Consider the following 13,508-nt stretch of genomic DNA (forward strand, 5'->3'; position numbering starts at 1 on the left):
ATACCTTAAAAAGAAGCATATATGTAAGTATTAGTCCAATCATGTGAAACCCAATAAAACAAGATCTGCTTTGAAAACATTTTCAATGAAAGGTGCAAAGGTTAAGGGAAAAACAGCATCTGCTACATGCATCCTATTGTAAATAATTGGTATTTAATGCTGCAATGGAGTACTAACCACTACTTTAGAGTTTGCCACATGAAAGGCATACTTACAACTTTTATTTTATCCACATTAAATATATTTGTCTTTAAACAAAAATAAATTCCAGTTAGCCTTTGCTGGGAGAAACATTTTTAAGTGTGCAAAGCAGTCACAATGAAAAAAAGCCCCGGATGTTAGCAAAAAGAGTGAATGTGTTTGCCATTCGATAAATAAAATGAGTTCACTATGAAAAAAAAATTGTTATGATGCTTTACTTAATTTGCCCATTTCTCAACATAGGCTTTGAAAAATTCCTCTAAATGAAACAACTTTATAAGGGATGAAGATGTCATAATGATATTTTCCACTGTAGAAACTTCTTAGGTTATCACTCAAAAAACAAAACAAAAGCCAAAACCTAGCAGAAACAAATGACTAATCAAACTAAAATTTCAAAGAGTAGATTCACCAAACTAAGATCTCCCATTAAGACATCAACAATGAAGTGGCTAATAAAAAAGTAAGCATCACATTTATGATGTCTAGATAAAAGTCAACCAAATAAATAAGATGCATCCCTTAAGTAACAGCAATAAAAAAAACAAAACCAAAAACAAAACAAAGCATCAATGGATGTTTTAAATATCTAAAATTTAGGTTGGGCGCAGTGGCTCACACCTGTAATCCCAGCACTTTGGGAGGCCAAGGCGGGCGGATCATCAGGTCAGGAGTTCAAGACCAGCCTGACCAACATGGTGAAACCCCGTCTCTACTAAAAATACAAAAAACAAAACAAAAAAACCCTAAAATTTAACACTCTGAAGTCTCTATATTAAATCAAAATCATAACCATCTTGAAAGCTAAATTAAAATAATCCTGGAGCTCTGGAATGTTATTCCCTCTTAAAGCTGTATTAGGTCTTTAGGAAATCAATGTCGTGTTACTAGTTTATGTGTATTCCATTATTCATTTAAAAATAAACTAACACAAATATTTTGCACCCTTTTTCTTGAGTAATCATTTATACCAGAGAGAACTCTGTATATACGAGTACAGGTGGGGGATTACTGGCAGGACAGATAGTCGATTTAAGGGGAGGGGGGTGGTCTTATTAATTTGGTATCGTAAGCCCCCAATACATGTGTGTATACACATGTATAAACACACACCTATGTAATTTTCACAAGACCAAACTATTAAAGTACCTAGAAAATAGAATATTTTTTCCTCTAAACTAAGATATCTGTTTATATAGACTATTGATGCAAACTGATTTTAAGTAATTATAGTGCAAGGAGCCTGATGTATCAAGATTTGACATTATAATTTATAATTCCTAAATAATTATTAAATGAGTAATGTTTAATCATTAATCATTTAATAATAAATGGCTACCAGATTTAGAACAAAACTTACTGTAGCCATTATAATCTGCTAACATTTGAAAAACAACACGAAATCAGCACAGAAACTAAGTTTTTAGAAATAGCCTACATAATGAAGATTATGTATTATATAGTCACAAATTTTTATTTTAGATTTGACAATGTACACTTGTCTCAAGTAAGTCTATTTAATTAGAATTTTTAAAGACTTGAGATTTTGCTAAATGTATCATCATTAGAAAAAGTTTTCTGGATGTGTATATAAGCAGGGTTTGATTATTCTGACATCAGAAAGCCAACACTAGACTCCACAGCAAGGATACTGAAATTTAAAAATCTGGAATACTTTAACAGTAGACTTTACTCAAATATCTAAAAGATATATCAGACTCACTCAGTAAAAAATATACTGTACTTACTACAAATACGTTATCTTCCAAGCCCATTCTTATTTTTAAAAATATGTAAAACTAGACTAATGATGCCACATACTTACACAAGTTCATGCATTTTAGGTGTGCTTTATTCAAAATATATTATGAAAAAAATGTCAACACCTAGTTACTTCAAAAAATACCTTCAAAATGTTTACCATTCAAAACATATAAAAAGCACTGATTTTATTGTACTGCAATATAAATTCTTCACATAAAGATTTTATGTAAAACACTCTGCAGTTAGAAACAATCTTACTTACATTTGCTATAAAAGTATTTTGAAGTTTTAAAAGTCTCATCAATTTTTTTCAAGACATTTCATCTTTGCTTTGCCAGGAAGAAAGTTTCAAGTGATATCTCCATCAGCGAATAAAAAGATGTATAAGTTCACTCATATTGATAAAACTTTTGCATTCAAATGAATACAGATTATCTAGGATAAAGATATTTCAAATGTATATGATGGGGCTAAGGGAGACAATATAGCTTCTGACTACTTAGTAAAATGGCAAAATCATGAATGGCATTAATTTTCTGCTATTTTAAAGGTATTAGGTTTGATGAAAAGACAATTGCTATAAATGACTTTATGAATAAATATTTCAGCTAACTGCACAAATGAGCTTGCTTCTGAGACAAAGTTAACATAGGTAAGATAAGAGAGATTTTAGAAAAGCACTCACCAAAGAAAAACTGAACTCAAACAAAGGCCTGGTGCTTCCATTATTTTTTATTTTTTATTTTTTTGAGACGGAGTCTCACTCTGTCACTTAGGCTGGAGTGCAATGGCTTGATCTCAGCTCACTGCAACCTCCGCCTCCTGGGTTCAAGAGAGTCTCCTGCCTCAGCCTCCCAAGTAGCTGGGCCCACAGGCACCCGCCACCACGCCCAGCTAATTTTTGTATTTTTTTTTTTTTGTATTTTTTTTTTTTTTTGAGACAGAGTCTTGCTCTGTCGCCCAGGTTGGAGTGCAGTGGCGCGATCTCGGCTCACTGCAAGCTCTGCCTCCTAGGTTCACGCCATTCTTCTGCCTCAGCCTCCCGAGCAGCTGGGACTACAGTCATCCGCCACCACGCCTGGCTAATTTTTTGTATTTTTAGTAGAGACGGGGTTTCACTGTGTTAGCCAAGATGGTCTTGATCTCCTGACCTCGTGATACGCCCGCCTCAGCCTCCCAAAGTGCTGGGATTACAGGCGTGAGTAGAGACAGCGTTTCGCCATGTTGGCCAAGCTGCTCTCAAACTCCTGACCTCAGGTGATCCACCCGCCTTGGCCTCCCAAAGGGCTGGTGCTCCCATTATTACAATGAGTCCCAAAGTAAGAAATTAAACTTTAGGGCAAAGATACAAGTAATGATAAGCTGGATATGATCACCATGGAAACATACAGCACTTTGACATCTGTCCGAGCACTACCCAATACTGGGAAAAGTATGATTTCCAAGGAGGTTCCCTTTCTCTGTTAAGCTGGAACTTTGGTGTTTCCTGTAAGAGACAAGTTTACTTTGTCCCCAAGAGCTTAATCTCTGGTTAGAAAAGATTTTCCAACCATAAAATAACTATGCTTCAGAGTTGATGCCAAAGAAAGGGGGGCAGGATGGCATTCTCTGAATAGCCAGGTGTTAGTACTGACTTCCTCAAACTGGCTACATCCTTTCTAGCTATGCGTTTTTTTTTTTGTTTTTTTTTTTGAGACAGAGTTTCACTCTTGTTGCCCAGGCTGGAGTGCAATGGTGCGATCTAGGCTCACTGCAACCTCCACCTCCCGGGTTCAAGTGATTCTCCTGCCTCAGCCTGTCGAGTAGCTGGGATTACAGGCATGAGCTACCACGCCCGGCTAATTTTTGTATTTTATTAGAGATGGAGTTTCTCCATGTTGATCAGGCTGGTCTCCAACTCCTGACCTCAGGTGATCTACCCGTGTCGGCCTCCCAAAGTGCTGGGATCACAGGCGTGAGCCACTGTGCACGGCCTGTGTGTGATTTTTTAAAATATAAGATAAAATTCATTTTAAGTGTACCATTCATTGTTTTTTACTATATTTACAATGTCTTGCAACCATTACCACTACCTAATTCCAGAACATTTTCATCACCCCAAAACCCCGTCACCTGTATACATTGTCACTCACTACTTCCCCCTCCCACCAGCCCCTGAAAAACACTAATCTTTCTGTCTCGATGGATTTGCCTATTCTGGACGTTTCATGTAAGTGGAATCACACACTACGTGGCCTTGTGTGTCTGGTTTCTTTACCTTTAACTGGTAGTTCTTCAGCCATTCCAAAGGGGCTACAATTTCGAGAACACCAAGCCACAGGTGCTCAAGATGGCGAATCTGTCCTCCCAGTGCAGCCTAGTTTCTATGGAGCTACCATATATGACAGTGTCCTATTATTGCTGCCTTTTGATCACATGAACATGGATCATAATCAGAAGTACAAACTGTTATCTCTGAATACGTCTTTGTAATAAAAAAAAATCCACTGGATAAAGTTTCACAAGTGGGAAAGAATAACAAAGACAGGAATAGAATTCTTGATCTGACTATAATATTTTAACAGTGACATGTGCCCAGATTATATTTTCATCTTGGTAACACTGAAATTTATGCTATTCTGGAAGACAAAGACCACCAAGCCATTTTTTGGTATTGCAAAGCATTTAATAAGTGCTTAGTTGCATCTGAAATGTTTTTCAAAAACAGAAGTTAAAATGGGAAACCACAGTAGGATGATTCTTCATCAGATTTCATGTCGATATTCATAAAGAGACATAATTTCAGAGCTAAGTTTGTTCTTCATAAATCAGTTCCTGGAGTTTCAACTCAAATTGTCAAATAATTGTGCTCCAGGTGAGATTTTTATGTAACACAGAAACTCATAGTTAGGGAATTGGGCTTGCAAAAGGTAGGCCAAATATTGATGTAGTGTGGGTGAACTGTGAACTGCATTAAGCTCTACAGAGTTTTTTCAAAAGGCTAAAAATATTTACATAAAGAAGATGTAATCATCCAAAAGATTCCAGTCTCTCTTTTTCTCACTCCCAACCCCCACACAAGAAAAATCTATTTTAATTACCACAAGTCCGACTCAGCAACCATTTAGTAGCCTTTCTATAAAAACAACAGGCTGCAAGTCCCAAAGTGACACAGATCTTATCTTAAATATTGTTATATTGCTTGTGTCTAGAGTAATACCTGTCCTGAAAGAGGTGCTCAAAAACTATTTAATGGACAAAGGAACAAATGAATAAACCGGGTGCCTTCATATATGACCATGTGACAACCAAGTTATCAATGCCAGAAGCCACTGCGGAGAAATCAACAATGGCGATTAAAAATGATTACCACCAGATTTTTGCCTTTGGCCACAATAGAGTAGCTTGTGATTGGACTAGCCCTCCTACTGAAAACAATGATGAAAGCTAAACTAACCCTTTTCCAGTTTAGAAAAAAAAGTACAGCTCGCTGCTAGCACTCATTTAATTTTATGTAAACACATTCTTTGAGGCTAAAGCAAATCTGACTGATTTTCGATATGAAAATAAAATATAAAAACGGTTCTTGATGTTATTTCTAAACAGAACTAGTATCAGAATCATCTGAATCATCAAAATAATCTATTTCAGAAAAATAGAATTCATTAAATAAATCTCTGGCCAAGAACTGTTCGAGAACGATGTTAACATCACGTGTAGGAATGCTACATTTTCTAGGATTCGACATTTTCAGCAATCAAGAATTATTATACTTTGTAAATGGAAATACCACTACTAAGAACAGAATGCTATAAAGAGAACGATGTCTTTTTTTTCTGAAGTCAATATACTAGAGCTATGCAAAAGTAATAATAAAAGCGAGAGCTCGTGGCAAAGTTATCTTGGGGTAAATACTGCAGCAGCAAGTGCTGCTGGCAAGTATTCTTGGGGCATACAGGAAAAGGGTTAAATAGAACATCTTTTATAGGCATCAGGGAGCAAACCAATGCAGGGAGAACTTGACGAGCTACAATAAAATAGCTGAAAGGAGGGAAAGAAGGGAAGCACACTTTGGTGAGCTCTGTGTTCATTTTGATTACTTCTTTAAGGCACTGCAAATTCACAACACAGGGAAATAAATATCTAGCAGCAAGCAGTAATCCCACTTGGTTGAAGAGACAAAAGTTGGAGCTTGGGAAAGTAGCTAGGACTTAAGGGGCAAAATCCCAGAGTGAAGAAACCTCAGGGAAGCGAGCCTGAAGTACTGGTACAGTATCTCTTTGAGGTGTCTGCCAATTCCAGACTCCTGTGCACAAGGTGAGACTTCAAGAAATCCAGCAAAAAGCAGCAGATGGGAGGCTAATGAGCTGGGCAGCTCTTAGTACTGAGGAAGGAAAGGTTGGAATTCAAGGTCACCGAGGTGAAGTGGCCCTGATAAACACCCTAGATTTTCAGATGAGAGCCCAAAGAGGCCATATGCTAGGAATAAGAGCAAAACTGAAATATACAAGCCCAACAAAGTCTAAAACCAACCTTCAATAGGATTACAGTGATCCGCCTGTATTTTATCAGACTGCAAGAAGAAAACATAACCATCTTAGAGGAAGATAACATCATTTAAAGCCCTTACAGTATTTAACACACAATGTATGACATTTCACCAAACTTATAAAGCATGCTAAAAAACAGCACCAAATGACTGACAACAGACAATGGAAACAAACAATCAGCAGTAGTAATTCAGACATTGGATTTCTCAGACAAGAGTTTTAAAATTACTTTGATTAATATGTTCAAGAATATAGAGGAAAAGACAGAACATCTGATCAGAGACCTGGCATCTACAAAAAAGTGTCAATGGATATTTTAGAACCCAAAATATAAGATATACAACTAAATTTAAAATTGATTAGGCTCAGCAGAACAGGATAAGTTAATTAGGTCAGTAAGAACTATACAGATTGAAGTACAGGGAGAAATTAAGATGGAAAACAAAGGACTGTAACAGACATATGGAACATAGTATAACACACAATCCTAGAAAAAGGGAGAGAGAAAACGGATTGGAAAAAACTATTTGAAGAATGACTGGTTAAGAATTCTAATAAGGAAGGACATCAACCAACAGATTCAGGAAGTTTACCAACCTTAGGATGGATGAAGCTGGAAACCATCATTCTCAGCAAACTATCAAAAGATCAGAAAACCAAACACGGCATGTTCTCACTCAGAAGTGGGAGTTGAACAATGAGAACACATGGACACAGGGAGGGGAACATCACACACTGGGGCCTGTCGGGGGTTGGGGGGCTAGGGGAGGGATAACATTAGGAGAAATACCTAATTTGGTGATGGGTTGATGGGTGCAACAAACCACCAGGGCACGTGTATACCTATGTAACAAAACTGCACGTTCTGCACATGTAACCCAGAACTTAAAAGTATAATAAAAAATAAAACCAAGACGAAGAGAAAATCTTAAAAGTGACCACAGAAAAAAGACACATTACCTTCAAAGGAAATATAACTAATGGCTTTTTCCACAAAACTTAAGGATTGGAATGATATCTTGAAAATGGTGAACCTAGGCTGGGCGCAGTAGCTCACATCTGTAATCCCAGCACTTTGGGAGGCCGAGGTGGGCAGATCACTTGAGGTCAGGAGTTTGAGACCAGCCTGCTAATGTGGTGAAACTCTGTCTCTACTAAAAACACAAAAATTAGCCAGGCGTGGTGGCGTGGTGGTGCATGCCTGTAATTACAGCTACCTGGGAGGCTGAGACACAAGAATCACTTGAACCTAGGAGGTGGAGGTTGCAGTGAGCCAGATTGTGCCACTGCACTCCAGCCTGGGCAACAGAGTGAGACTTGGTCTCAAAAAAAAAAAAAAAAAAGAAAAAAAGAAAAGAAAAGAAGATGATGAACCTAGTATTTCATACAAGGCAAAAATATCCTTAAAAAATAAAGGTAACATTGAATTGTATCTTAATGTAATGGTTAGATGGGTATATTACATGATCCATGAATTTTATCTTAAGAAAATAAAAATACAGAAAAATAAAGGCAAAAGAAAGAAGGTTTCAAAAAACAAAAGCTGAGAGAATTCATTGTCAGAAGACTGGCACTAAAATAAATACTAGAGAGAATTCTCCAGATGAAGAAAAATAATCCCAGATGGAAGTAAAAAAGGCAGGATGGAAAGAAAAACACCAGAAAACATAAATATGTGAGCAAACAAACAATATTCTTTTTTTTTTTTTTTTTTTGAGATGGAGTTTCGCTCTTGTTACCCAAGCTGGAGTGCAATGGTGCTATCTTGGCTCACTGCAACCTCCCTCTTCCGGGTTCAAGCGATTCTCCTGCCTCAGCCTCCCAAGTAGCTAGGATTACAGGTACACACCACCACGCCTGGCTCATTTTTTGTATTTTTAGTAGAAAAGGGGTTTCACCATGTTAGCCAGGCTGGTCTCAAACTCCTGACCTCAGGTGATCCACCCGCCTTGGCCTCGCAAAGTGCTAGGATTACAGGCGTGAGCCACCATGCCCAGCGAGAATCTTTAAAATATACAGTAGTAGTACTACTAATAAAAATAATGTCTTATGAAGTCTCAAACACATATAGAATATAGAGATAAAACATACATAGAATGTAGAAGTAAAATACATGACAACAATAACACAAAAGGAAGAAGGGGGAATGCCTGTAATCCCAGCACTTTAGGAGGCTGAGGTGGGCAGATCACAAGGTCAGGAGATCTGACCATCCTGGCCAACATGGGGAAACCCTGTCTCTACTAAAAATACAAAAATTAGCTGGGCGTGGTGGCATGTGTCTGTAATCTTAGCTACTTGGGAGGCTGAGGCAGGAGAATCGCTTGAACTGGGAGGCTGAAGCAGGAGAATCGCTTGAACCAGGGAGTCAGAGGTTGCAGTGAGCCAAGATCGTGCCACTGCACTGCAGCCTGGCGACAAAGACTCCATCTCAAAAAAAAAAAAAAAAAAAAAAAGAAAGGGGAAAACAGATTTAAACTGTCATAAAATTCCTGCATTGTTGGGAAGTGGTAATGTACCAATTTAAGGCAGTAAGTCAAAGATACACACTGTAATCTTTAAGGTACTAAATGAATTTCTAAAAATTACTAACAAACTAACATAGGAGGAAAAATGGACAAAATAAAAGATTTGGTTTATCAAAAGAAGACACAATACAGGAACCAAGAGGATATAGGACAAAAATGTAAAAGAAATTTTAAGATGGTAGACTTAAAACCAATAATAATTACATTAACTGTAAGTAGACAAGATGTATTCCAATTAATGACAATTTTCCCACAAAGAAAACTTCTCATTCAAGTGGCTTCAATGGTGAATTATTTTAAACAGGAGGAATAATATCAGGTGCAAACTCTTCCAGAGTGTAGAAAAAAAGGGAACACATCTCCAACATTTTTTTATGAGGCCAGAATAATCTTGATACCAAAACTTGACAAAAATATTAAAGACAGAAAAATTACAGGTCTGTCCTTCTTCTTCTCTCTCTTTTTTTTTTTTTTCTTTTTTAAAGCTAGGCTCCTGCTCTGTTGCCTAGGTGTGAGTACAGTGGTACAATCTTGGTTCACTGCAACTTCTGCTTCCTGGACTCAACTGATTCTCCCACCTCAGCCTCCCAAGTATTTGGGACTACAGGTGTGCACCACCACCCTTGGCTAATTTTTTAATTTTTTGTAGAGATGAGGTCTCGCTATGTTGCCCAGGCTGGTCTCCAACTCCTGGGCTAAAGCAATCCTTCCTCCTTGGCCTCCCAAAGTGTTGGGATTACAGGTGTGAGATACCACACCCAGTCTAGGTCTATCCTTCTTATGACCCAAAAATCTTAGGCAAAATATTAGCAAACTATATCCATTGATATATGAAAAGAGCAATACATCATGAAAATGGAAATTATTCTATTTTCAGCATTTGAAAATTAGTGTAACTTATCATTGTAAGAGGATAAAGAAGAAAAAATACATGATTATCTCAACAGAGGCAGAAAAAGCGTTTAGTAAAAACTCTCTGAAAATTAGAAATAAAAAGAAACAATCTGCTATATGATATCCATAAAAAAATTAAATAAAACATAATATTGGGCTGGTGAGGTGGCTCATGCCTGTAATCTCAGCACTTTGGGAGGCTGAGGCAGGTGGATCACGAGGTCAGGAATTCGAGGACAGACTGGCCAATATGGTGAAACCCCATCTCTACTAATAATACAAAAACTAGCTGAGGGTGGTGGTGCATGCCTGTGGTCCCAGCTACCTGGGAGACTGAGGCTGAAGAATCACTTGAACCTGGGAGGTGGAGGTTGCAGTGAGCTGAGATTGCACCACTGCACTCCAGCCTGGGTGGCAGAGCGTGACTCCGTCTCAAAAAAAAAAAAAAAAAAAAATAAATAAATAAATAAAATAAAATAAAATATATATATGTAGAATAGAAAATATTGAATTCTTATTTTGAGTTGAAGAAGTTAAAGAAGTCCATTGTCATTACTTCACTTAGCATTTTATTGGAGGTCCTGGTCAGCTCAATAAGGCAAGAAAAATAAAAATTGAAAAGACAGAAATGAAACTGTCATTATTTACAGACGATATATCTGTAGACTTAAAGAAATCTAAAATAATATACAGAATTATTGAATTAAAAATTGAATTTAGCAAGATTTCTAAGTGAAAGGGTAATACACCAAAAAAACTGTATTTCTATAAACTAATTAAAAACAATTTGATATTAAAGTAAAACTGTCAAAAACCTAGATATAAATCTAACCTCTACATGTAAATCTATAAAACATTGGTGAGACAAATTAAATACCTAAGTAAACAGAGGGATATACCATGTCCATGGATTGGAAAACTCAAAATTGGTAAGATATAATTTCTCCTGAAATTGATGTATATATTCAATGCAATACCAATTAAATCCTAACATCCTCTGCCCCCAAAACTAACAAGGTGATTCTAAAATGTATATGGAAATGCAAAGGATTAAGAATAGCCAAAACTATTAGAACTATTAGCTAAAAGTTAGAGGTCTTACACTACCAGATATGAAGACTTCATAAAAATTACAACTCAGCTTTTCAATACATTGTGCTGGGTCAAGGTAATACTCATATGGAAATACATAAACTTTGGCTACTATTCCACATCATATACAAATATCAGCGTAGATGGACTGTAAACCTAATGTGGATGGTAAAACAGTAAAGCTTTTAGTTTTATTTTTTGAGACAGAGTCTCGCTCTGTTGCCTAGGCTGGAGTGTAGTGGCATGACCTTGGCTCACTGCAACCTCTGCCTCCTGGGTTCAAGCGATTCTCCTGCCTCAGCCTCCCATGTAGCTGGGATTACAGGCATGCACCACCATGCCGGGCTAATTGTTGTATTTTTAGTAGAGACAGGGTTTCACCATGTTGGCCAGGCTGGTCTCCCAACTCCTGACCTCCAGTGATCCACCCGGCTCGGCCTCCCAAAGCACTAGGATTACAGGCATGAGCCACCTCACCCGGCCAATAAAGCTTTTGGAAGAATATTAAGAATATCTTCATAACCTTGCTGTGAACATTTATTAAATACGATGCAAAATTATTAGCAATTAAATAAAAGATTGGTATATTGGACTTCATAAAATTTTTGGTCATCAAAGGAAAGCACTTAGAAAGTAGAAAAGCAAACTAAAGAGAAGACATTTATGATAATACACCAGACAAAAGCCCTCATATCCATAAAATATAAAAGACTCCTGCAAGTCAGTAAGAAAAAAGACAACCCAATAAATATGAATAAATGACTTGAACAGGCACTTAACAACTGAGGATAGCCAAATGACTAATAAAAATGTAAAAAGGTGTTCCACACATCACTACTTATCAGGAAAATACACCTTAAAACCTCAGTGAAATACAAAATCACCAGAATGGCTAAAACCACAATCAAATATACACATTTGTCAGAATGGCTAAACTACTAGGGCTGATGGTACCAAGTACTGATGAGGATGTGGAACAACTAGAACACTTATACATTATTGGTGGTATGTAAATTGGTACAACCATTGTTGAAAACTATTTGGTAATATCTTCCACAGCTAAATATATATTCATCTTATGACTCAGTAGTTTCACTCCTTTTTTTTGTCTTTTTTTGAGACAGGGTCTCACTCTGTCACCCAGGATGGAATGCAGCGGTGCGATCACGGCTCACTGCAGCCAGCTGTTTCACTTTTAAGTGGACACACAAGAGAAATGAGTGTACATGTCCATTAAAAGATATGTACAAGAATGCTTATGGCTGCTTTAAACATAAAAGCTAAAAATTACAAACAACCAAAATGTCTATCAGTGGGAGAATGGATAAATCGTGATGTATTTATCTGATGGAATACTACAGAGCAATGAAAAAGAACAAGTTATTGTTATTGCTACATGCAACAACATAGATGCATTTCACAGACATAATGCTGATCAAATTAACCAGACACAAAAACCTATAGACTGTATAATTCCATGTATAGGAATGTGAACAACAGTGACAGAGGTCAGAGTGGTGGTTATGTCTGAGGATTGACTGGGAGCCTCATCTTGATCTGAATGATGGTTATATGGGTGCATACATATGTAAACATTTATTGAGCTGTATTCTTAAGACCTGTGCACTTTACATACCATGTTGCAATAACATTGCTAACAATATGATCACTATCTACATGTAGTCTTAATGCTCCATTTGGACTGGACTCTGGCCACTGGATGTCAGTGTTTGGAGCAGTGGGCAGCAGGAAAAGCTGGGGAAGGAGTGGGAAAACAGAGGACAGAGCTATCACATGGGCTTCCTAGAGAAAAATAAGCACTTTATGAAGCTTATAAGTTCCTTTATGTATACAGTAGACAAAGCCTTTTAAAGAGATTTGTCCATATGGGCACTGAAATAACATTTTTGTAAAGTAGCCTTCTCTATGTTGATCGCAGATGTTTCTATCTCAGAATTGTAAGTCTACTTGCTTTCTCACACAGCATCATTATTTTCTTATTCCTAATAATTTTCACCACAAACATTTCCCAGCTCTGTCCCAATTAAATTCTTATTTCTCTGAATGGAATTACAATTTATAAATGTAGGTCCACATGCAGGCATCTTAATAAGTAGTGAGTGAAATACCAGTGTAGAAATACACAAATGAGTGTGGACACACCATAGAAAAACAAAAAAACAATACGAGAAAAAGTGCATGTACGGAGTATGGGATGAATTGATGCAGTTAAGGAAGACAACTCAAAAAGCAACTCATGGCTGGGCAAAGCTGGGAGGCTGAGGCGGGAGGATTGCTTGAGGCCAGGAGTTTGAGACTAGCCTGGGCACCATACTGAGACCTTGCAGCTATTAAAAAAAATTAGCTGGGCATGGTGGCTCATGCCTGTAGTCTACTTAGCCAGCTACTTAGGAGGCTGAGGTACAAGGATTGCTTGAGCCCAGGAGGTGGAGGTTGCAGTGAGCTGTGATTGTGCCACTGCACTCCAGCCCAGGTGACA

The sequence above is a fragment of the Pongo abelii genome, chromosome 15 (assembly GCF_028885655.2).
Source record: "Pongo abelii isolate AG06213 chromosome 15, NHGRI_mPonAbe1-v2.0_pri, whole genome shotgun sequence".
Lineage (NCBI taxonomy): Eukaryota > Metazoa > Chordata > Mammalia > Primates > Hominidae > Pongo > Pongo abelii.